At 54.4% G+C, this 25950-nt stretch overlaps 1 long non-coding RNA gene across 1 annotated transcript; it reads left to right on the top strand.

The window, feature by feature from the left end:
• The first annotated feature begins 4807 nt into the window (after positions 1-4807).
• LOC129648875 (uncharacterized) lies at positions 4808-8166 on the top strand. The gene is made up of 3 exons (XR_008712904.1): positions 4808-4923; positions 5297-5390; positions 6300-8166. It is a non-coding gene; the product is annotated as an uncharacterized LOC129648875 (long non-coding RNA).
• The last annotated feature ends 17784 nt before the right edge of the window (positions 8167-25950 follow it).

Consider the following 25950-nt stretch of genomic DNA (forward strand, 5'->3'; position numbering starts at 1 on the left):
GGGCACTGGGAATATAGGGCGTAGCTGTCCTGGGGAGTCGACGGGAAGAGAAGGGAGGGATGACATATTCTCTGCTTGTTGGACAGTAGATCTGGAATCTCAGACTCAGAGAGAGAGGATTTTGATCTGGGTCTCAAAGGCGCTAGTGGTAAAGAACCCGCCTGCCAATGTAGGAGATGCAGGTTCTATCCCTGGGCCGGGAATATCCCCTGGTGAAGGAACCGGCAACCCACTCTGGTATTCTTGCCTGGAGAATCTAATGGACAGTGGAGCCTGACGCGCTATAGTCCATGGGGGTTGCAAAGAGTCAGACATGAATAAATTGACTTAGCAAGCACACACTCAAAGGCAAAATGGAATTTGAGCAGCTGCATGTGGGGAGAGGAGAGAGGAGATAGCAAAATGTTTCCATGAACATGCACAGAGGGACTCCTGGGGACTTATGAAGGGTACACCTGACGTGGTGGTGCCTTTGTGCCCACAGAAGTGCGGAGACATGGGAGGTTTTAGAGCAGGGGAGAGACAGCCTCAGAAAGCCAGGTTAGGGGGCCTTCCCTCGTGGTCCGTGATTAAGAATCCACCTTCCTATGCAGAGGACACAGGTTTGATCCCTGGTCGGGGAACTTGGATTTCATGCGTTGCGTGGAGCAGCCAAAGAAATAAAGAAAGACAGCCAGGTTAGGAGGATATGTGGTGAGGAGCTGGACAGGATGTGAGAGGCTGGCTCACTCCCGCCGCCATAGTCCCTATTTGCATTCCTAATGGGCCCTGCGTGGAGATTGGCTTTCCTCGCTGGCCCAGCTGGCTCTGGCAGATAACTGGGACTCTGTGCCCAGGGGCAGGGCGCTTGGTCCTGTTGCTCCCATCCCCCTCACCACACACACACACACGGTCACACACACATGGTCATACACACACACACACACACACACACACACACACACACACACACACACAGTCCTTCCTGTTTTTCCAGCCTAGCTGGAGTGAATTATCTCCCAGTATGCTAGGTGACGAGGATTTCCTGATGGCCACAGGCCTCAGAAGAGCCCTCTGCCTCCTGGCCCTTTACCATGCCTGGCTGAGCTCAGGTCAGGTCTGCAATGTCTGCACTAGTTCAGGTGAACATGGGCATGCTCTGTGGCCACTTGACCTCCGACCTCTGCTCCCTCCCCTCAGTGCTTCCTACTGAACAGTAAGACCACCGCAAGAAGGGGCTGAGAACCCCCCTGTCTGGGTTCCATTCCTTCCTCCTCTGCTGGAAATACCAAATCTCTAAGCTCAAAGACTCAGAGACTCCTGGAGGGTCCATCATCAGCCCTCTTTGACCAGGGACTATATCTTACTCCTCTTCTCTGGTAGGACTAGCAATGATAGAGAGGTTTTCTGGAAAGAATTTGATGCTTCTCAAGGACTTTTATAAAAATCCTTCCTTCTGAAGCTCTTAACAGCCCTGCAGGTGGGCAGGGCAAATGGCTTCCTTATCATTGCCCATTTTGCAGATGAGAAAACTGAGGCCTGGGGGAGGTTAGAGACTCATGCATGATCTCACAGCTGTTTGAGTGTAAAGTTTTGTGCTCAACACTCCCCACCCTGCCCTGAGGTCACCTCTCAATGACACCACCCGCCCAACCAGATACAGATAGTCCAAATAGCTAGCAGTCCAAGGCCAGCAGCATGTCCAGCTGGGGCCCAGAACAGCGGAGGGATTTGCATAATGTCACACCGCAACCAGTGGCAGAACCAGGTCTCAGGTCCCCTAACTCCCTGCCCAGAAACCTCCCACCACCCCACACTGCCCCATCTTGTCTCCCAACATACTTCCCCTAGATGTATGGGTGAGCCTGACATCGCTGGAATTTACTCCACACACATAATGAGGCCATTTTGAGAAGGTCCGCCTCAGGGGGAACCAGAGAGCTGTCTAGTGTCCCCATCCTGACCCCTGCCAACTCCTCCCGGCTGTGCACGCCAAGCTGCAAACAGATAAACAGAGTCCATCAGCCTGCGCTCCCCTACCCTCTGCCCCTGACACACCTTGCTAGCCTCAAGAACGAGAGGCGGAGTTAGGGGTTTCAAAGCTGTGAAGAAGGCTGCATGGGAATTAAGAAGTAGTGGAGAGATGTCGAAGACTGTGCTGCACGGGTCAGCGTTCATAGAAAGAATCCAGACGTCACCACTGCCAGTAACCGACCGAACGAGAGGCTGCTTGTCTACAGCACCGAAGAGATTTTAACTTTAGCAGTTGAACTATTTGAGCAAAGGACAGGGTGAGTGAAGGACAGGGAAGCCTGGCATGCTGTGGCCCATGGGGTTGCAAAGAGTCAGACACGACTGAGCGACTGGACAACAACGACAAGTTGAATTGTAGTGACTCCCTAAGGTATCAGTTTAATGTGAGGAGAGGAAAGTGTCTCTCCCTCCAACGCAAGGCTGACCCGGCCTGGAGAACCTTCTGGATCTAAGGCAACCGCTGTGCCACGTACCACAGGTTGCCTGATACCAAAGAAGTGGGTCTCGACTTCTGAGTACAGAGGCAGGTCCCCAGCTTCCCAGCCCACGGCCCACTGAAAGTCAAGCAACAAAAAGGAGTCAAGGTGAAGGAAGAACCCAGAAGCAGCCGTAGGATAGACCCCTGGAGGGAAAGTATGGGGTTGTGGCCTCAGGAAGATTCTAGAAACCCTCTGCTCGGGTGGGTTAGCTATATTTGGCTGCCCAGGAGCTGAGAGGAGACCAAGTGATCTTCCCAAGGCAGTCACGCTTCCCAGCCCCCTCTGCATCCCAGACCCCCCTGCAGGAGTCCCGGGAGATGGGACTCTTCCCTTTTCCTCCACCCCCTCTCTCTCAGAACTCTTCCTGCTCCCTGCCCTAGTCTCCCACTGAGAACAGGGAATTCCCTCTCCAGCAACAGGAGCCACAGGGACTGGCCTGGAGTTGGGGCGGCTCCAGGGACAAGACCTGGAGGGGGAGGGGGTGGGAGGCGCTCCCCTGCTGCTGCCCCCCTCGTACCTCCACCCCCCAAAGAATGTAATTAAGCAGCAGGCCTCTGCCAGGAGCCAAGCTTTCTGCCTTCCGTCTATAAATCACCTTCTGAATCATCTCTCAGCTCCTGGAGGAGTAACTTCTCCTCAGGCTGCTCCAGGCAGCCCCAGTGCCACTCCCCCCCACCCACCCTCACCAGCCCGGGAACCTGCCTCTCCCACCCCTCCCTGGTCCAGCCCAAGGTGGCTCCAGGTCGCAGCTGGAAGTGGCAGTGGCTTAGGAGTCCAGTAAACTGTGGGACGGGAGGAGGAGGATTAGGGGAGAACACACTGCCCTCTCCTCCCCCTCTTTCCTGGGCAGGCAAACAGCAGAGCCTAGGTTAGCCTAGCCTAGCTTCCTCAGGTTAAGTATAGAGCCTCAGGCTCCTGGTCTCCAGTACCAAGTTAAAGGGGCAAGTTGGCTCTGAGGATAAGGAGAAAACAGGCTCAGACGGTAAAGAATCTGCTGGCAATGGGGGAGACCCGGGTTCCATCCCTGGGTTGGGAAGATCCCCTGGAGAAGGGAATGGCAACCCACTCCAGTATTCTTGCCTGAAGAATTCCAGGGACAGAGGAGCCTGGTGGGCTGCAGTCCATGGGGTCGTAAAGAGTTGGACACGAATGAGTGAGTAACACACAAATACACACACAGGTAGAGTCAACCTGGGAAAACTTCCTGGGAGAGGCAAGTTTCGATCTAGAACTTAAAGGAATCAAAATAGCTTGCAGACAGGGATAAAACTAACATGTATATAATACTTCCAGTATGCTAGGCATTATTCAGAGAGCTTTACCTGTGTTCACTTATTCAATCTTCACAACAACCCTATGAGGTAGAAACAGTCACTGTTCTCATTTTACAGATGGGGAAACTGAGGCTCAGAGAGGTGAACTTGCTGTAGGTTACCCACTACTACAGGAATGTGAATGCAGGCAGTTGGGCTCCAAGAGGAATGTGAGTGTTCAGGGAAAACGAGGTTTGGAGGTGTAAGCAGGTGGACTTGGCAGCGTTGGGAGTTAGGTCAGAAGGGGCTGCCTATGGGAGGCTCTGTCTGCACGGGTGGCCTGGAAGGGTGAGGAATGCAGGCTCCCCGGGGAGTGCCACCTGGAGCTCCCTGCTTCACAGCCTCGAATCAGCTCCCTGTCACAGCCCTGCAGACTCCAGGAGGCAGAAGAGCTCCCTCAGGCTGCCTAAGAAAAATGAAGCCTAGAGGGAGACACAGAGAAGGAAAGGGACCCATCCAGGTCACACAGCCTGTCAGTGGTAAACTCCGCCCTCAGACCCAGTCTGTGCACTCAAGCTCTGCTCACTTCCAGACACACAGTAATGTGAATACATAGGTGTAGCATCAGGGTGGTACTAACCTTTGAGGAAGGGGTTAGGCTCACCTGCTTCCCTAATTAGAAGTAGGGAGTAGAGAATGTCCTTTCCCTCCTGGTGGCTTTACAAGGATTCTGTGGCTCATGGCAGGATAAGTGGAAAAGGCTAGAAGGCCAGATGCCCCTCAATCTCTGGGCTGACCACATTCTGAGACCAGAAAAGTCTTCCTTTTCCCTCACGCTTCCTGGAAGGGTCTGTTAGCTATATCCTCCTCTGAGAAGAGCTGCCTATCCTGCCCCAACCCCAGGCTCCTTGTCTCCTGCCCAGACTCAGGAGAGATCTATTCAGAGTCTAGAGAGAACCTCCAGGTCAGAGCCCCCTTCCCCTGCCCCGCATCCATAACATCTCGATCGTACCTCTGCCCGAGCACCACCATGTTCATTAGCATTAAGTTCTGTAGTGGGCAGGATGAGAGATGCTTGCTTGGCTGAGCCTGTTCTTTGGGGATTTCTACCTAGAGCCCTCGCTGTTCACCTCAATTTCTGAACCAGCGATTGAGCAAGCACCCCAGAGCCAGACAGTGTGAGTGGCGGCAGATTCTAGCTGAGTTCGCCACTGGGAAAGCTTCAGGGAGGGAGGGAGCATGCCCACTAGAGAACTTGGCACCCCAGTCCAGCTCCTGCCTCTTTTGACCTCCATCCAAAGTTCTTCCCACCAGGCAAGTGTTCCAGATCCTTCCCAGATGACAGGCCCTCAGATTACCTGGGGTGAGGGTGATGCTCAGGGCCCAGATGCACCCATCACTCACCTCTTGGCCCCACAGATGTTGACAAAATACTCTGAAATTCTGGGAGAACTTTCCCTGACTGCTACCCCCTCCCCCATACCTTCTCCCCATATATTAAAAAAGGTTCTTCGGAGAACGTAACTCAGCTCCATTCTCCTGTTTGTGCAGTGCAGTGCTCAGTCGTGGCCGACCTTTGCAACCCCATGGACTGAAGCCCACCAGTCTCCTCTGTCCGTGGAATTTTCCAGGCAAGAATCCTGTGGTGGGTTGCCATTTCCTACTCCAGCATTATAATAATATTTGACATGGGTTTTGCTCTTGTTGCCGTTTCAATGGTTGTTGGCCTTTTTTCTTTATTTTTTCAAACACAATGTGGTCCCATCAGAAGACAAACAGATCAACAACCACTTTTGCTCCCCTTGGACAGCAGGCTCCGCCCACAATGGGGGTGGGGTGGGCAGGAGGGTGGTGAACTCACTTCCAAGAGACCCGGATTAATTTCCCACCACCTCCCCCGAGGGTAAGGCCTGCCCTGGAAGGGAGACCACCCGGTTACAGCCTGGCCATCCGATCTGGTATCTGCCCATCTGTCTGTCTGTGCGTCTGTCTGTGGGATCAACAGCCTCCAGCCAGCTCCGCTCCTCGCCAGCCCCAGCCCCAGCCCCAGCCCCAGCCAGCTGTAATTCCTGCCTGCTACAAGTGTTAACACCTGGCCCGGGGCCTTCCTCCCCCGCAGTCTCCAGGTGCCTCTCTGAGCCCCGCCCACTGACCCCCACAGGGTTTGACTGAACATGTTCACAAGCCTCTGAAAGGCGGGTGGTGGTGGGAGTGGGTGGGGGAGGCAGCAGGACATCTGACAGATGGGGAAACTGAGGTAGGGCTTAGGGCAAGTGCTCGAAAAGGGAAATGGCTCCCAGGATGGTGGAGAGAGCTCAGCTGTTCTTATTTTCCCTATCTCTGCCCTCGACTTCTGCTGAGCATTTTCACCCAAGCTGAGAAGCAGAGGTAGGCTAGTGATTCCTGCGTTAGGAAACAGAGGCCCAGAGGGTTGTGTCCCACAGAGGTGGCTCCCGACCCCCAGCACAGGCCCCTTCCATCAGGGCGTCCGCCTCTGGAATGCAGCAGGCACTAGGCTGGGCTCTAATAAGACTGTTCATTTTTTTCCCCCAAGAAGGAGAAGAAAGACAAGTTCCTCCACCAGGCGCTAACTGGGACTGACAAGAAGAATTATAGAAATCAGTGCTGCTGCCACTTCTTCCTGTCCCAACTCTTCCACTACCTGTCTGCAAGGCCCTGGAACATCTTTTCCTTTCATGAACTTCTATCTGATGCCCCTCCTTGTCTCTCGGCCTTCTGGTCTACCTTCTGGAGGCTTGGGCCTGAACAGTGAGGAACACTGTGGGTGGGGTGCTCTCCTTGATGGGTGGCACAGACAGAAATCCCAGCTGAACAGTTTCCCTTTAAAGTCCCTCCTAGGGAATGTGTGAGCTGGGTGGGCCAAAGAGGGCAGGCTGTGATGGGCTAGAGAACTGGAATCTGGCTGCCCTGGGGGCAGAGTAGAAACAGGAATCTGAGGCCTGTCTACTCTACTGTCCCTGTCCCAGCCTCGGCCCCCTGCTCCGGCCCTGAGAACATGACACGCTCTGCCCTAGCTCCAAGACCAAAGACAAACGGCGTAAGAAGGGAGGGCTGGTGACATAGTCCTCGGGCAGACAGGATGAGCTTGTGCCAAGCAAGGCTCTGCACCTCCCCTTGCCCATGCTGCCCAGCCCCAGATCCCAAGTCCCTGAGACCCTTTCAGCTTCCTCTCTAAACCCTCGTCTCCTGCAGGACCATGGATGCCCACCAAGCCCCCAAGCTTAGAATGTCATTCACACTTACAGGTCATATGACTGCAAACATATCCACAGCCACTTACAGGTCATACCCCTGCAAACCTATCCATAGCCAGGGGCCCAACCATGGTCACTGCCACCTGAGGACGGGGTCACAGGCAGACCCGGACACAGCCCTCACACTCATACTCACAATCAGGTCATGGCCATGAGCACTGATATCCATGCACAAAGACATCTGTGGAGCTTTCCCCTTATACGGTCATGAAGGCATGTGCACACATGCACACGCATATCACACACACAACACTCACATGCCCAGTCATGAATACAGTCATGCGGTGTCATCAGCAGACACGGGTGCTGACCTCTACATGGGCACAGATACTTCTAGACTTTCTCTGTCACACACACACTTCACAGAATCAGCCGCTTGCCAACACTTGTATGCAAAGACATAGTACACCCTGGGCTATGGATTCCCCCAGGCACATTTCACACAAGTTCACATCCACAGTCTCCCATTTGCAGGCACGGATGCTCCTTCAAATGGAGGGACGCTAGTGTACAGATGACACCCCTTAGGGTCTTAGACCTGAACACACATACACCTCTCTGCCCAGACAAAGCAACATCTCTGTCCCCATCCCCAACCCCAAATAAGCCATGTGTCTAGCAATTATATTAGGGCCAATGTCCTGGCTTTCCAGGCTTTTCCAGCATCTTCCTATTGGGTGGTCCCTATCTGAATGATCCCCAATACACCACTACACAGCAGACCCCCACCCCTCCCTACCAGCACTGCCCCCAAAAAGTGCTCTTGTCCAGCTCATGGGAGAGGGGAACACGGTCTTTTCCCCTTGGTTCCTACAGCCTATCGGTCTCCAAGCCTTCTCTTTCCACCTTCCCCACCCACCCCAAGGTCCCTGGGAAAGCAGAGAACAGCATCCCCTTCCCAGAGGATGGGAAAAGGGTCGGGAAGGGCCAGTGAGGCAGGACTGTTTTCTGCAGCAGCATTCCCCTCAACCAGCAAAACCCCCAACCCGGAATTCCTGGCTGTCCCCGCCACCCTGGGGACTTCTTTATGTTCAGGAGGCCTCTGGCCAGCCCACCAAGATGGGAAGAAATGGCTGGGCAGAAGAAAGATTTCCCCTTGGGTGTCCGTCCTGGGAGCAACTCTCAGCACCCTCTCTATGAAGCCCCTTGGCCATGCCCTGCTCCTACTCCCATCCTGCCCTCCCGAACACCCAGACACAAATGCTGCCACCCCAAACAGCTGGAGACAGGCTCAGGGTGTGACCCCCAAATCTCCTGGCTCTGCTCCTCCTATCCCAGGCTGGGCAGGGGGTGCTTAAGAAGGGAAAAGGGGACATGCAGGTAGCACGCCTCTCTGACTTTCATCCTGGGGCCACAGACCCTCTGCTCACTCACAGATCCCAAATTCTTCCTCCTCACCTTCCACCCCACCCCACCCGCCCCCACCCCCAGGCTGAGGCTCTTCTACATCCAGGAGGGGAAGATTCTTTAATTAAAGTTTTCCGGAATGCAGGGGGCTGGAGACTGAGGAGAGGCGGGGTGTAATTTAGAGAGCTGGTTTCAGTGTGTCTTTCCCCTCTGGCCTCTGGGACCTGCCGGGTAGCAGTGAGGCCGCTTGGAAAACAAGGGAACTCCCTGGAACTGGGGCTTCCAAGGGGCTGTTTATTCCATGGCCAGTTCCCCCATACAGGCACAACCCCCACCCCAAAACACCGCGCCTGGTTTCCCAGCCTTATTTACTAAAAATGTCTTTTGTATCCGCATTTCTCAAGGACTGAATCCTCCTCTCCCTCTCTCCCTTTCTCTTCGGTCCTTGGTTTTTCCAAAAGGAACGAATTTGACATGGAGAATTGGGTTTTTGGTCAAAGAACAAACCCACCCCCCTCCCAAACAACTACATTTTCAAGGAGCCCCGCTTTTGCCAGGATGGACAAGCAAGAAATGAATTAAATCCGAATTCAATGGCATCTCGGATCAGCACATACCATATTCACTTCTGAGGCTCAAGATTAATCTAGAGCAGAGTGGGGAGAATCTGATGAAATCCACCCCCCACCATTACCCTGCCCCAGGGATCCCTGAAGCCATTGGGGTCTAAAATATGAAGGCACAGAGGGGGTTATTGTGGGGAAATCTCTTGATGGAGGCGCCGGAGGAGATGGGGGTGGCAACGAAGGAACAGGATGATTTTGCCCATGAAGACCCCAAAATGGAGAAGAGGAGTGGCTGCGCCCCAGGGACCTCTCTGGATTTCCAGAAACCCAACTGCAAGCAAATGGAGGGTCTTCAGGGGGCCCCCAGATTGGGACGGGTTGAGGGTTAGGATCTAAGAATAAGAGACCTTCTGAGATGGGGAAAGTCCTCAAGCCTCTGCAGCGACTAGCAAGGAAAATGGTGCTTATCAGAGAAGCCAGGAGTTGGATTCTAAAGGCGACACCAGCAGAAAATCCGGGGTGGGGGGCGGTGGACGAGTGGGGAGCTGGAGGGAGGTAAGAAGAAAGGAGCCCCAGCCCTGCCGCAGCCCACCCCCGGCTGGCGCCCCCCCCCACACACACACACCTCCCTGGGGCTCCATGGAGAAATCGGGCCGCGGGCAGATAAGAGGCGAGTCTTACCACCAAATTGGGTAGCCGGCGAGGACCCTGGTGCCACAGAGCAGGAGGCCGAGGAGCAGCCGGAGCAGGTGGGGCTCCATTAGAAGCGGCGCCGAGGAGGAAGTTTGCCCGCGACCATGAAGAGGGGGAGCGACGCCCCCAATAGTTGGAACAAAGTCCACTTGAGATTGGAAATGACTTTCGGGCTTGTCAGAAGCGCACCTCCACCCGCAGCTGCCCCCTTCCAGAGCCCAGCGCGGAGCAGCCGGGTTTGAGGATGTCAGCGAGCAGCCAATCAGAGCCCGCGGCCTAAGGTAAGAGATGAGTCTGTAGTTCAGCCTGTCAATCACGCGCCCCTCCCGCCCGGCCCACGAGTCGGGCTCGGGGAAGGGCATCGCCCAGCAAACTTGGGCAAAGCCCGCGCCCCGGACCCAGTGGGAACTTGAGGGGGGGACACTGCACCTCGGACCCTCCGCTGGCCCGGAACCGCCGCGGCCCCCCGCCAGCCAGGTTTAGGGAGCCGGGGCTGTGACTGGGTGTTGACGTGGAGCCGGGTTGGCGTGGATATTGACGGGTGGCTCCTTTTCTCTCCGGAGACCGTGACCTCTTGGGACTTGGGCCCGTGAGGAATCGAGAGTAGAAAGCACAAGGATGTTTCCAGAAGCTTCGCTCGGGCAGGACAGGATCCAAGGGTCTCAGAGGGGGTTGGGAAATGCTACCCCTCCCAGCCTCCCGAGCCCGCGAGCGGGCCGGGCCCCTCGACCCGGCCGCGGGAGGTGGCTTCCAGAGTCTTCAAGAGGCGAGCGGAAAGGTCCGCGGAGGCTCGCAGGTCTGGCTGCGGGCGGCGCCGGGGGACCGAGCCGAGTGTCATTTGAGTCTTTTGTCAGGGATCAGATCGGTATCGGGACCTCCTGCTGCCTTTGCATTTCCTGCAACTGACACCAGCGGCCAGTTGCATTTCCTGCGCGCGGAGCCGTGTCACTTTCTCCTCCTTGAGGGGTTCAGGCCTGGCCTCAAGCTCAGGTCAGAAGGACACCCGCAGTCCCTTTTGAATCTTCTGATTGAACCGTTAACCGCGCGTGAAACGCAGTAGCCCCACCAGGGAAGCCGCTGGGGTCCTCAGGGGACCTTGCTGCCAAGAGACCCCCTGCCCTGCCCACCTCTCCTGCTTGAGGCTCTCAGCTCCAACCTGGGACTTGATGATAATGCCCCCTTTCCTGTATGCACACCAAAGGTATCTAAATACCCCACCCCTGGCCATAAGAAAAGTCTTTCCAAGCCCTCCCTGGGTTCTTTCCTCTCTCCCCAGAGTCAAGGAATTAGGTCTGCCTTGAGTGGTGCTGAGATTGAAGCCAGATTTGGGGGCCCTTGACCCCTATCACCGGGATGCCTGCCCCCCAACCCTGCTCCCAGGCCCCTCGAGGCGCCCACGGGCACTCTGGGTTGGGGCAGGAGCAGGGCTGGAGCATCCCTGGGCCTGGGGCAAAGACAGTGAGGCCAATAAGAGGGGTTGAGGACAGTGACTCCTGGAACTGCATCAGGAGGCTGACCCCCAGCGCTGGGAGGCCGGGAATGGTAGAGTCTCCACCGGGTGGGGGCTTGGCTGGAGGAAGTCTGTGCCAGGGGGCCAGACATTCCTGGCCTTTGATCTGGGCCACCCATGCCTATAGCTTGAACCCACTGCCCCTGCCCATCCTGAGAGCCCTCAGTGCACAAGGCTGTGATGGGTGCGGGGAGCTTGGAAAACTGGCCCGGGGGCATCAAGGGTCGGGAGAGCCGCCTGGGCTTGTCACAGCTTCTGGCGCGTTCCTAGCCCGGTGCTCAACTGGAGGGCGGGCGGAGGGGGGGGTTGGGGGGGGCGGTGTGCTGGTTGGAGATGAAAGAGAGGAGGGGAGGAAAGGGGAGAATAGGGAAAGACAGAGTAGTGAAAATAGCGCATCAGTGAGGGCCTGAGAGAGAAAGAGCAAAGAGCACGAGAGACGAGAGCGAGGGGAGACTAACAGAGGGAGCCCGCAAAGAAAGAAGGGGAAGAAACGGGGAGGGAGAGGCAGATATGGGGAAGGGTGAGAAAGGCGAAGAGAAAGCCCCAACCTGCCCAGGACAGTGGATAGGGGTGGAGACTGCAGAGATGGGGACCTTAAGAGATGATTCCGTGGCAGGCTGATTTCTGATTCACCTGGAAAGTGGGTTTCGGGGAATCTGCCATTTTCCCTGACCTTGGAACCTCAGGGCCCTGACTCTATGGGGCAGAGAGCCCTCCGCACACACCCTTCCTGGCCTGCTAAGTTCTACCTGGAGCTCTGCCCTCCCCAACGGGGAGGTTGGTTTTTCCAACCTCCGATGGTTTTTCTGCCTGCTCGAACTCCAATCCTGCCTGATAGTTTGGGAGGCTCCGGAACCCCACAATCGTCTTTATTAGAGCTGAGGAGGACTGCGTTTCCCTGGCCACCAAGACACCACTGTGGATACAGTGTGGCCAGGACGGTGTGTGGGGGGTGGTGTGAGGGGGAAGAAGGATTAGATGGCTTCTTTGGGGTCATGTCTGGGTCCCAAGATTCCATAGGTGCTAGCCTGGGAGGTGGGGGCAGGAGATCCCGAAGGCTGTGGGAGGGGTGGGGTGGGGGTTGACTTGCCCAGCCAGCGAGCCCAGGTCGAGCAGGCAAGCCTGGCCATTCCCTGAAGGGAAACAAGTATCCTGATGCCTCCTCCAGGCAGCCCGGGAGCACCGAGAGACCCGGGGCGAGCCTGGGGAAGAGGATGGAAGCTGAGACAGGGTCACAAGTGGGCGGTAGGGTGGAATCCTGGACTTGAGCTGGCCTCACAGCCCGAGGAAGGAAGAAAGGAGAGCCCTGGAGAGGCGGTGTGGGAACCTGCTAGAGGAGCACAGGCGCCCTGGAGGATGGAAGCTGTGTGGGGATTTCCCCCCACTTGAAAGCTCCCCAGAAGAGGGGATTCCTGAGCCCTTTCCCCTCCCCTGCCAGGTGTCCTTCCTTCAACACAGGCTTAATTTCCTTCCTCCCGCCGGCCCAACGCTGCCGGTGGGAACGCAGGAATGGTCCCTGCCCGGGAGGGGGAGGGCACCCCCGAGACACGTGTCACAAACGGAAACACCCTCTGTCTCTTGGGTACCCGAACCGCACTCGATAGGGAAAGGGTTAAATTCACTCCAAGGCCAGCCGGGACGGGGTGGGGGTGGGAGCGGCGGAGGCGTCCGTGTTGGACCCCGAGGCCTCCGCCTGCGTGGTAAGGTGGCCTCTTGAAATCGGCCTAGGGGCTGAAGGCTGGCACGTGGGAAGCACTCTGGGTTGTGTGAGGACGTCGGGAGTGACTGCCCGTCCCGGTCCCACCCCTACCGCTCTGGCTGCCCCGAGGTGCACTTCGACGTGAGCTCCCCGGGGGCATGCCGTCAGCCGGTGTGTATTCAGCGCCCGCTCGACCCGGCTCCCTGTGGAGCTACGGCGGAGACAAAGGACAGGGGGGCCGGGTCCCCGCCCGCTGTGGGCTACCAGTCTATCGCGGGGAGGGAAAAGGACATCGTCGATTCAGCCTTCTGTGCTTCACTTGTGCTGGGAACATGCTCGAAGGCCGCTGGGGCCCAGGAGCCGGGATCCCGGACCAGTCTGGGGAGGATGAAGGGAGAGAGGGCAAAGCCGCTGCGGGGCGGGGCGGGGTGGGGTCGGGGGGAGATGCCCCAAGTGCCGATGGCCTGCAACCTCGCGACTCTTGCAGGGAACCGCACGAAGAGAGCGCGTGGGGGCTCTGTACCGGAGGGAGCTCGGGGATGGCGAGGGGCCTTGAACTTTACGACCAAGAGTTACAGGAGTCTCTCTAAAGAACAGTATCAAGCGAGGTTCTCCTTGGAGGCCTCTGGAAAGCTAGACAACCGGAGAGGGCAACTTGGTGGCAGGTGGTTCCTAGCGTGGATGATGGGTCCAGGACTTAATCGAACAAGATTTCTTTCAACTGCCCAGTATAGAAGTCGCGCTTGGAAACGCCGGAAGCCTGCACTGGGTAAGCACATAGGTGAGTAACAAAAGCCTACGGAAGCCGGCGTCTCTGTCGCCCAGCCCCGGCGCGCCCCCTGGCGGCGGTGCTGATAATAAGGCAGGAAGTCTGTGGCCAAGGAAGGTGGCCCCCCCCCTCGCCCCGCTCGCGCACCCTCCGGCTGGAAGCCGAAACCTTTGTTGGTGAGCAGCCCGGATCTTTGGGGATCCCGGTTAAGTAGGCATCCTCGTGAGTGAATGCCCTTAATCTACTTCGCAATCCCCGAGCTTAGCTAGGGATCAGGTGTGCGTGGCTTTAGGCTTCCCTCTCCTCCCCACCCAGGTGGCTCCCTTGGGAGAGCAGGCCGCGCCCCAAGAAGCAGGACGCAGACTGGCCGGTGTGATGCCCCGGGGCTTCCACTCCTGGGCACCAACAGGCAGTGGCCGTGTGGCTGCCTCAACCGTATGTCGAGGTGTGAGAGGCTGCAGACAGCCGGGTGATGTCACTGAGTCCTTCCTGGCCTGGCCCACCCACTGGCACCCCTAGATCACAGGTGCCACCTGTGGGACCATAAGAGGTTTTCCCTGTCACAGTAGTTCCTCCTGTCTTAGTCCTCTCTAGTTCCCTAAGGGCATTTTGGAAAGTGATTTGGGGTCAAAGTCCTTTAGAAGGGAGGGAGCTACCGCAAATTGGGGTGAGGGGGGCACTCTTGGCCAGCTGCTTGTCATCTCTGAGCCTCCTCTCTTCCATCCAGGTGGGTAATACTTTGTATCTCATAGGGAGATGTCAGCGTTAAATGAGAACCGTGCTGACAGAACGCCAGACCGCGGATGGTGAATAATAAATATTGGGTTTCTTTCTTCTCCTCTTAGGGGCTAAGGAATCAGCGGCTGTCTTGGATTGCTCCTTCTGCTCCTGTCAGCCTCAGCTGAGCAGCTCCTCAGGCGCCCAGGAGCCTCCTCTGGACAGATGTATCCAGGAAAATCTTGTCTGACCTCCCAACTTGAGACCTACCTCACCATCTCCTCTTCAGAGACCGCCCCCCCCCACCAAGTTCTTAGCTGCTCCCCATCTTGTCCCTCTGGGCCTCTTATTCCACCTTATTTTTCTACACAGCCCTAAACATTGACCTTATATTCCATATATTCCATGTCGAATGTGCCTGTCAAATTACCCACTTAACGTTGTCTATTCTCTACTTTAAAATGAAATTCTTTCCAAGCCCCAACACTCAGAGCAGGATCCTGGACAGAGCAAGCCCCTTCTATATATTGCTGATGACTGGCTGGGGGAACGCTGGGGGAGCAAGGGAGGAGGCAGAGGCTGAGGCCCCAGATGAGGGGACCGTTGTCTGAGATCCTTGTGGCCCTCTGGGGTTCCCATCTTGAGTAGATCCTGGCATAGAGAATTACCTACCCACCCTAGCTACCCCACTCCTGCGTTTCAGCTCCTGTCTCCTGCCCAGCTGACATCTGTACTGCTCCAGGTGGGCTGAGATCAGGGGTTGGCTGGCTGTTGACAAGTTGCCTCCACACAGGACACTCGAGGCTTGATGGACCTTGTGCTGCCAGACCCGCGCTCTGCCCCTCTTTCCCTCCCTCACTTTCCCTTTTCTTCCAACTCTTCAGTCTTTTTCCATCCTTCTTGATTCTGCCTTTGCCTCGGAGCTCTGAGCCCCCACCCGGACATGACTGGCCTGCCCGAGCGAGGACCTGGGGCTTGCCCCAGGTCGGTTCTTGCCCAGGGAAGTGCTCCTTCCCTGGGCAAGTAGAGCCAGACCTCCGGGTGGCTGTCTGGGTGTGGCTGACATGGCTTCTCGTGGTCAGGACTGTTGCTCCCAGTTTTCCTTCTACTCCCTGATGGGTGGGACATAACCAGGAAGGGGAGCCCCGGATGCAACCCAAGAGCCATCTCTGCTTTCTTCTGTCTCCAGCCTGAGCCAAACTGAGGCCCCCTTTCACCTGGGCTCCAGGGCAGGAAGGCATTTCTGTTTTTCCCATCTCCCACAAACATGTATTTTGTGCCTGCTGTGGGCAAAGCCTGGGGCTGAGCTCTGGGGCTCGATCCTCAAGAGGACCCTAGGAGCATGGTAGGTGCTCTGTGTGCACAGGATCAGAGGGTGACTCCATTCATTCACACATTTTCATAGAGCGCAGAATATTTATTGGAAGGACTGATGCTGAAGCTAAAGCTCCAATACTTTGGCCACCTGATGGGAACTCATTGGAAAAGACCCTGGTGCTGGGAAAGATTGAGGGCAGGAGGAGAAGGGGGCGACAGAGGATGAGATGGTTGGATGGCATCACGGACTCAATGGACATGAGTTTGAGCAAACTCAGGGAGATAATGAAGGACAGGGAAGCCTGGCGTGCTGAAGTCCATGGAGTTGCAAAGAGTCAGACAAGACTTAGCAACTAAACAATGATGAAGGATGAGCATTAATGAACAAAAACTGTCCTGGTGTTGGCCTTGCCATCTATGGGGGAGACAGTCATCCGGGAGATGATCAGATAAGTGTTTCCTTTACACCAAGATAGGAGCTGTGACGGTTCTTTTCATCCCAGAGATCTTGAGGGGGAAGACTTTTGTGGGGGCACGTTAAGGAGATAGGATAGAACAAGCCAGAGATTATTCTTGGAGGTGATGCAGAAATCATGGATCAAATCCTGGTTCGTACTGTCCTGAGTTCTGCCAGCTAATTATGCTCCCCACACACCAGTGCAGCCAGCAGCAGCCATTGCTGGAAACTCACATGGGGCCAAGCATTGGCTCTGGGTCCAGGGAGCCTGGACACATGGATGTGCACCCAGTGGTGAGAGCTGCCTCACTAGGCATCCAGGAGCAGGTGGCTGTGGCTGGCACAGGTGCAGGCGAGTAGACCAGAGGCACCTGTCTGGCCTTGTCCCACATCTGGCATAACCCATCCCCTCTGCCCATTTGCCTTGGCTTCCAGGTGAGGCCTGAATGGGGTTTCATGTCTGGCTGGAGAGACCCTCTGTCTGAGTGGTTGTCTTAGAGCCCAAATCTCATGCCAGCACCCCAACCCCAGTGAATCCCAGTGCTGCCTCTCCCTGTGTGATACCAGGCACATTACCTACACTCTCTGAGCCTGTTTCCTCATCTGCACAATGGGTGTAATAACACCTGCTTCAAAAGGCTGTTGCTTGTTCAGTAGTGATTTCTACAGTGTCAGAAAGGGCACCTGGGACACGTTAAGTGCCCCTCCATCCTTCGTGATAGTTAGCCGATCTGTCTCGATGGCAGCCTTCTGTTAGGTTGTAGTGTAGCTCACACTGACGGTGGCCTCTTTCTTCGCCAGTTTGTCCTGGCTCCCCAACCTGACTCAGAGAGAAATTCTGATTGGTCTGAGCCAGTCATGGAAACCCATTCCCCTTGCTTGGGATTCATTTAAGGGTAGGTATGGGATCCAGTTTAGGCTAATGAGACATGAAGGGAGGTCTGCTGGAGGGTACAAAAACTTTTCTGCCAAAAGTTTTTTTGGGGCCCTTAAAATGATACTGTTCCCATCACTTCATGGCAAATAGATGGGGAAACAATGGAAACAGTGACAGACTTTATTTTGGGGGGATCCAAAATCACTGCAGATGGTGACTGCAGCCATGAAATTAAAAGACGTTCCTTGGAAGAAAAGCTGTGACCAACCCAGACAGCATATTAAAAAGCAGAGACATTACTTTGCCAACAAAGGTCCATCTAGTCAAAGCTATGATTTTTCCAGTAGTCATGTATGAATGTGAGAGTTGGATTATAAAGAAAGAATTGATGCTTTTGCACTGTGGTGTTGGAGAAGACTCTTGAGAGTCTCTTGGACTGCAAGGGGATCCAACCAGTCAATCCTAAAGAAAATCAGTCCTGAATATTCATTGGAAGGGCTGATGCTGAAGCTCCAATACTTTGGCCTCCTGATGCGAAGAACTGACTCATCAGAAAAGACCCTGATGCTGGGAAAGATTGAAGACGGGAGGAGAAGGAGACAACAGAGGATGAGATGGTTGGATGGCATCACTGACTCTATGGACATGAGTTTGAGTAAGCTCCTGGAGTTGGTGATGGTCAGGGAAGCCTGGCATGCTGCAGTCCACGGGGTTACAAAGAATCGGACATGACTGAGTGACTGAACTGAACTGAACTGAAAATGATACTATACACATTGCTTTTTCCTGCTTTTGGACATTATTATATCTGAGTGTGATGCCTGGAGCAGCAGCAGCCATTCTGTGCCATGAGGGAAGCTGCCTGAGGATGAGGCTGACTAATAGAGGAAGAACAGAACAAAAAGAGAGAAAGAAACTGGGTCTCTGATACCACTGCTAAGATATTAGCTGACTGCAGGGGAGTCCTGCCTCAGAAATTCTTGTTATATGAAATAATACAGTATCCTTGTTGTTTAGGCTACTTTAGTCTGTTACTTTCAGCCAAAGCCCTCCTAACTGAATTCTGTATTCTCTTGCCTGGTATAGGGCAGTTAGATAAAGTGTTACTGATTGATTTACAAATTGAGTTGCTTTAAAGGTTGGCCACTTTTCTTTTTCTTGGTTTTGGGGGCTTTAGTTTGACTGGGAATGAGGTTGCAAATTGGAGCCTGGAGCTGGGAGACTCACTCTGATACAGTTTGGGGGAAGAAGGAAATAACAAAAGGGAGGTGTAGGGTTGAGGTGGAGCTTAAAGTTAATCCAGAATAAAGTTCCATTTGGTGTTGCTTTTTCCTTAAACAGCTACAGCTTGTCTACTAATGAGTATAGAGTATCTTCTAGAGATGATGAAATGTTTTGGAGTTAGATAATGGTGTTGCCTACACAACTTACTGAATGCAGCAAAAGTCAGTGGTACACTATAACATGGGGAATTTCATGGTATGTGAATTATATCTTCATGGTTTTAAAAACAGAAAAACAAGCTTTGGCAATTCACCTGCGTTTCTTCCATACTCTCTTCCTCCACCTGTGATCTTAGCCCTGCAGTCACTGGCCTTTTCAGGCCCCCTACTCCCACACATCCATGCACCACTTTCTGAGGTTGCTGCTCAGAAGGGCTGGAGGAAGGCTCCTCTAGGGACAGAGGGTGAGTTCTGCTTCCCACCCACCGTTTTAAGGCCTCTGTGCATCCACCTGAGGAGCCAGGATCTCCTATCCCTACTGGCCAGATTGCCTCAGGTTGGGGGAAGGGTGTCAGTATGATACTGTGGGGGCACACGGGCTCTGTGATCAGACAGGGCGATTTCCAATCTGGGCTCCACTGCTTAGCTACTGCTTCTGCTGCTGCTAAGTCACTTCAGTCGTGTCCAACTCTGTGCGACCTCATAGATGGCAGCCCACCAGGCTCCCCTGTCCCTGGGATTCTCCAGGCAAGAACACTGGAGTGGGTTGCCATTTCCTTCTCCAATGCATGAAAGTGAAAAGTGAAAGTGAAGCTGCTCAGTCGTGTCTGACCCTCAGCGACCCCATGGACTGCAGCCTTCCAGGCTCCTCCGTCCATAGGATTTTCCAGGTAAGAGTACTGGAGTGGGGTGCCATTGCCTTCTCCTTAGCTACTACTTCGGGCAATTTATTTAGACTTCCATGTGATTGTTTCTTTATCTGGCAAATGGGTACATGTACTAATGCCACAGTTCACAGGGCAAATGGCATAATTTATCCCCAAGACCTGGGCATAAAGTGAAAATGTTAGTCCCTCAGTCGGGTCCGACTCTTTGCAACCCCATGGACTATAGCCTGCCAGGCTCTTCTGTGCATAGAATTCTCCAGGCAAGAATACTGGAGTGGGTTGCCATTCCCTTCTTCAGGGGATCTTCCCAACCCAGGGATCAAACCTGGGTCTCCTGCATTGCAGGCGGATTCTTTACCTTCTGAGCTACCAGGGAAGCCCAATAGTTGACAACAAATGCTGGTTCCCTAAGACATACTATTAACTTGGGACCAAACAAATGGCAAAACCTTGACCAGACTGTCTCATGATTGATGTTCCCAGCTTTTCTGCTTTGTCTGGCCCAAAAGTTCACCTTACCCTCCTTCTCCTCACCTACCCTGACCTTGACCCTCCCGGGTCCCCTCTGCCTTTTGTTCTACACATTTAAGAGGGTAGTGCTAAGAGGAGAAATCATTTTCTGAAACCCACATCAGAGAATATGGCATAACCAAAATATTTTTCTTTAACTTTATCTTTTTTTTTTTCCTGCTGCAGAATTTAAGAAAGTCTGATGTATAGTTTGCCTAAAAGTTAGAATTTCAAGAGCCTTTCTGTGACTAATGGTAATATTTCTCAGAGGCTGGAGAGGACCATGGATGCCCCACAATATGAAACGTGGTGTTAAATCAAGTGGGGTCACATGTGCGAAAGCTCATTTATTCATATGTTCTATCCTGTTTTCCTTCACTCTTCCTGAGTATTGTCGAGGGAGGAGAAAGTCTGTTTGATGTTAATACAACACTTCCTAAGATTCCTTTGTGATAAAGAGAGAAGGTCACACATCCAGCCTTTGGAGGGGCATAGTATCTGGTTCGGAGAAGGCAATGGCACCCCACTCCAGTACTCTACTCTTGCCTGGAAAATCCCATGGACGGAGGAGCCTGGTAGGCTGCAGTCCATGGGGTCGCTAAGAGTCAGACACGACTGAGCAACTTCACTTTACTTTTCACTTTCATGCATTGGAGAAGAAAATGGCAACCTACTCCAGTGTTCTTGCCTGGAGAATCCCAGGGACGGGGGAGCCTGGTGGGCTGCCGTCTATGGGGTAGCACAGAGTTGGACATGACTGAAGCGACTTAGCAGCAGTATCTGGTTAGAAAGACATTGTTGAAAATGATAGTAATCTACAGTTTCCTTTGTAAGCAGACTTCCCTGGTGGTGCAGTGGATGGGACCCCACTTGCCAATGCAGGGACACGGGTTCAATCCCCGCTTGGAGAAAATTCCACATGCCGTGCCGCAGAACAACTACCTGTGTGCGACAACTACCAGGGCACCGAGAGCCCACGCTCTGCAACAGGAGGAGCCACTGCAGTGAGAAACCAACTCGCTGCAACTATGGCCGTAGCTCGCCGCAACGAGAGAAAGCCCGAGCACAGCAACGAAAACCAGCGTGGCCAAAACAAAATAAATAAAGTTTCCTTTGTAATTGAAGTTATTAAAAGGAAAGCAAATCAATTTAAAGAAAAGTGTTAAGAAAATAGCAGAACACCTATGGAGTGAAGGTGACATGGAAATGCCTGGAGTCTGGAAATACTGGATCATGCGGGTAAACAGAGCTGAGTACTTACAGTCAGGGTGCCCTCAAGTTCCACTGTGTGGCCAGGGCACCTAAGTAATGGGCACCTGCTGGTTGGTCAGGGCCCCGGGGTGACCTGAAGCTGGCAGAATGGAAGGGCACTGGGGTTGTAACAGGCAGTCACCCCGGCCATGAGCTGAGAATCACCCCAACATTGTTTCTGCCTTAAGGTACAGGCAAGAGCCTTGAGGCCAGACATCCAGCCTTAGGACTGTGTTGGATGGCAAGATGGCCTAGCACGAGGCCTCGGTGACCCAGATACTCCTATTAGGGGTGGGGTGATGGTTGCTGCTGCTGTTTAGTCACTAAGTCGTGTCCAACTCTTTGTGACCCCATGGACGGTAGCTCGCCAGGCTCCTCTGTCCATGGAATTTCCCAGGCAGGGATGCTGGAGTGAATTGCCATTTCCTTCTCCAAGGGATGGAACCCATGTCTCTTGCGTTGGCAGGAGGATTCTTTACCACTGAGCCACCAAGGAAGCCCCCGGGGAAGGGATGGAGGAGGAAGCTTAATGGTGTCCCAGTTGCCCACAGGGGCTGAGTTTCCAGTCTAGGCCCAGGAGAGGCAGAGGGACTGGAGGAGGTGGTAGGACGAGGCCCAGAAGGTGCATTGGCCTTGGAGAGCCACTCGTCTCCCTCGTATAAGGAGTGTGAAGAGCCGCAGAAGCGGGAGACCAGAAACTGGGGCTTCTGCCTCAGCTTTCTCTCAACTGGCTGTGTGTCCTTGGCAAGGCACTTACCCTCTCTGGGTCTTGGTATCCCTCTAGGTTACAGCGGCCAAGTGAGGAGTCCTTCTATTCCCGACATCATAGATTGGCTGGTCCACCTCCCCAGGACCCCTGTAAACACCCCTCTGTGTTCCTGTCCCTTTCAGGGCAGACCAGGACAATAGCCAGAACTGGCTACAGGCTCATGGCTGGGGCTGTTCTTCTAGGTGAGGGGCCACTGGTGTCCAGCCCGATGAGGCTCTGGTAGTGTTGGGCAGTGCCCAGTGGCCGTGTTGGCAGGCTTAAGGCGCTAATAGAAGAGATGGGGACCTGGGAGGGAGGGAGGGAGGGGATGAGAGAAGGAAGAGGTGCCTGGGTGGGGGCGGCCCCAGTGGCCGCCCTCATGAACATGCCGAAGGTTGCCAAATTGAGTTTAAGCCTTGGTTCCAGAACACAAAGCCTCATCTCTGGGGGCTTGACCCCTTGGAGCCCCCACCCCCAGGGCCGGCTGGCTGAGCCGCCCCAAGGGAACTGGCCCCAGAAGGGCCCAGTTGTTGGCTGCGAAGTGGCTGGGAGGGAAGTTTTAATGATACACAACACAAGACACAGGGGGGAAAGAAAGAAGGGGGTGGTGGAGGAGAGAAGGGAGGTGGGGGGGTGGAGAAAGAAAGACCTCCTGCCAGGCCTGTTGCCAGGAGACGGCTAGGCAGCCAGAATCAGCCCTGCTCTTTTCACAGTTGCCTTTAAGCAAGGAGAGAAAGCCCTGTCCATAAAGGGGGACATGTGTTGCTGGGTGTGTAAGGCTAGCCTCCGCAGTTAGGGGAGCCCCCCAGCCCCGCCCCCACCGCTGCCTAGAGAGAGCCCCTCTCGCCCCCAGCCCTGCCCCCCGCTCCTGAGGGTTATGGATGAATGAGACTGGGCTACACAGCAATGGAAAAGGATTCGGGAAGGCCGTGGCCCTGGCCACCAAAACGCCGCAGCCACCTCTGGGGTGAAACTCACCAGCTGGGGCCCCAGGAAGTTATCAGAGCCGGCAGGGTTGGGGTGGGGGAGGCTGGGGGAATCTAACAAGGCAGGTCATAGTTTTCTGTTGGCTCAGGGTGAGCCAAGCAGTGCCTGGAGGTGTCCCGGTGTCTAGGAATCCTTAACAGGGGACTTAGAAGGGTGGGGTAGGGGGCTGACAACTCCCGCATCCTTCACTCTGCCCACCTGGTCCCTGTCCCATGGTGGGAACAGCTGTTCCAGAAGGATGAGATGGTTGGATGGCATCACTGACTCAATGGACATGAACTTGAGCAAACTCCGGGAGATAGTGAAGGACAGAGGAGACTGGCAGGCTACAGTTTATGGGGTCCTAAAGAGTTGGACATGACTTAGTGACTGAACAAAAACAGTGGGCTGTGCCTTGGTACTTGAGGACAGTGTTTTTGCAGCCTGGTCAGTGACTGTCTCTATTTCAATGAGGAGTCCACCACACAGCCACGGGGATAGATGGAGGGTGAGGGATTTTGGTAACACAAGGACTCCTGTGTCCCTGGCCCCCGCTGTCAATAGATGGATGTCAACCGTGTGGGTTGTGCACAGTGCGCTCAGCAGAGGCCCTGTCAGTAAAGGAGACCAGGGCGTCCTCTGCCAGGAGTGCCTGGCAGCTGGGCTGGAGCCCTGACCACTCCTGCTGGACTTGAGTGTGAGCTCCCTGGTTTAAAGGCTCCTTCAACATTGTGTTCTGACCCGCTGAAAACAGGCTGCCATATCTGTTGTTTCATGTAGCAGTCAGATTAGAGAAAGAGCAGTTTCTTTTACTCCTCTGGCAGCCTTTAAGGTCTGAGTTCTAGTCCTGTGAGCATTTCCAACCTGCTTCAAAGCTTCAAAGTGTTAGTGCTGGAAGGTGCAGCCAGGCAGCTCACCCCAACTTCGTCTGGGAAGTTCTGTTTGAACTTCGGGGACACTGCTGGAGGTTCCCCGGGCTCAGACACCTGTTTCCTGCCCCAGGCAGTGGGCGACCTGCATCCTTACTGCCCCCGCTCCGGGCTGGCCTTAGTTGCTCAGTTGTGTCCGACTCTTTGTGACCCCATGGACTGCAGCCGGCCAGGCTCCTCTGTCCATGGGATTCTTCAGGCAAGAATACTGGAGTGGGTTGCCATTCCCTTCTTCAGGGGATCTTCCTGCTCCAGGGATCGAACCCAGGTCTTCTGCACTGCAGGCAGACTCTTTACTGACTGAGCTACCAGGGAAGCCTGACCTGGGAGTGAAATAGGGAGTGAAATAGCTCAGCAGAGGCCATTTCTAGACAAAATGGAGAAGTCATCGCATCTTCTAAGAAATCTCTAACTCTGCATACATGTGTGCACTGAGATGTTTTCCGTGCAAGCTGATGTCCAGGAAAACAGGACTCCTGGAGGAAGCAGGTGGGGGAGGCTGTCTGTCCATGGCTCCCGTTGGGAAGGCTTGCTTTTCCTCCAACTTCTTCTGCATCTTGTTTCTGCTGAAGTATATGTTTTAACTAGTTCTGGCTTTTCTTTTCCTTTAAAAAAATTTTTTTTTGGCGTGTGAGATCTTAGATCCCCAATCAGGGATCAAACTCCTGCCTTGGAAGTGAGGAGTATTAACCACTGGACCACCAGAGGAATCCCGCTAGTTCTGTTCTTTCCTGGCCCCATCCATCTGAGGCCAGGCCCCACCCCAGGAGTCAAGACTTGCTTCCAGAAGGGACAAATCCCCATGAGGTGATAACCAAAAGGGCAAACTTGCCAACGCTCAGGGAGGGGAATGAGGTGTGTGTGGGAGTATCTTGGACAGTGGCTGGAGGGGTGAGTGGTTGCCTGAGGCCCTCTTGGGAAGGGCAGGCTGGCTGGGCAGGGAGGCAGCACGGCTCTGTTAGAGGTGGAGAGCTGGACAGTTAGGGAACTGGAAAGTTCTGCCAGGCCCTCAGAGGTCTTTTGGTTTTTTTTTGTTTTGTTTTTAAATACTCATCTACTAATTTGGCTGTGCCAGATCTTTCTTAGTTGGGGAACACTGGATCTGGGATCTTTAGCTGTAGCACATGAACTCTTCGCGATGGCATGTGGGATCTAGTTCCCTGACCAAGGATTGAACCCAGGGGCTCCTGCCTTGGGAACTTGGAGCCTTAGCCACTGGACGACGAGGGAAGTGCCCTGGTTTCTGTTTTACAGTAGGAAATATTGAGGGTCTTTCATAAAAAAGCCCATCTCCCTGGCTTGTCAATGACTTTCCATCCCTTTGAAGGCCATGGCTCAAGGAAGCAGACACGCCTTGTAGCAGCGTTGTTCTCAAGGCTGGGCACAGGTTTTGTCCTGCCTCCCGCCAACCAAGGCTGTCATACCCCTCGCTCATTCAGAGGACCCAACTTTTAGCCTGGAAAGAAAGTCTCCCTCTCCCCTTTCATAACCAGGCATGCTGTTTTCCCCTTATAACTCCTGGCCAGCTCCTCCCATCCCCTCACAGTCTCTTACTCTGTGGCTGCTGCTTCTTTGACTTATTAGGGGAGAGTCCCTGGAAGCCCACCCTGACCCAAGAAACATCTCCCCAAATGGTCACTGATGAACTCACATCAGCACTGAGACAGTACTGAAGCGCGTAGATTGGCTCCTCAGCCTCCTTGTTCTCAATGTGGGGCAGAACCATGAATTAATCTCTTGGGTGCACACTCACCTCCTCCAGGAAGCCTGCCTTTTTACTTACAGCCCTCTTTGTGCCTTGTGGCTCCTCATCAATGTAGCGATTCCTGACCCTGAGTGGCCCTCAGCAGCCATAAAGATTTGTCCCCAAAGCTCGGGGCTGGTGGTCAGGTGGGTTAAAAGAGAGTGGGGGTGGGGGTCGGGGACTCTCTACTAATGCAATGGAAGAAGAGGTCCAGCTGGGTTGGAAGGAAGGGAGGAGGGTCTAGATTCCCTTGGTTCCCTTCACTCTCCACCGTCTGCACCCTCAGCCCCTTGCCCATGAGGTTGAACCTTCACTGAACCACAGTCCTTCCCTAAAATGGTCCTGGGAGAGACCGAAGCAGAGACAAGGCCCTTCTCTCTGCGACAAGACCCTCCCTGTGGGACTCCTTAGAGGTGAGGTCGCACTTCTGAGAGCCTCCAGGCCACAAACGTGTTGTGTGCACGGACCCAGGACAGGGGCCTGTGAGGATGGTCAGGGTCACAGTGACACCTGCTGGGGCTTCTAGGAACAGCAGCTGGGGAGTCACAGACAATGAATGTTGGTGGGGGGTGGGGTGGTTAAGGGCAATTAGTAACATCTCACTGCAGGCCTTGAAATTAGCCTCAGATTGTTAAACTCTCATCTCCTTTGCAGGAAGGAAGCACAAGAAGATGCACAAGCAGCGGGGCCATTGGAATTCCATCTAGGGCTCCTAGGGAC

Source organism: Bubalus kerabau, chromosome 4 (assembly GCF_029407905.1).
Source record: "Bubalus kerabau isolate K-KA32 ecotype Philippines breed swamp buffalo chromosome 4, PCC_UOA_SB_1v2, whole genome shotgun sequence".
Taxonomy (NCBI): domain Eukaryota; kingdom Metazoa; phylum Chordata; class Mammalia; order Artiodactyla; family Bovidae; genus Bubalus; species Bubalus kerabau.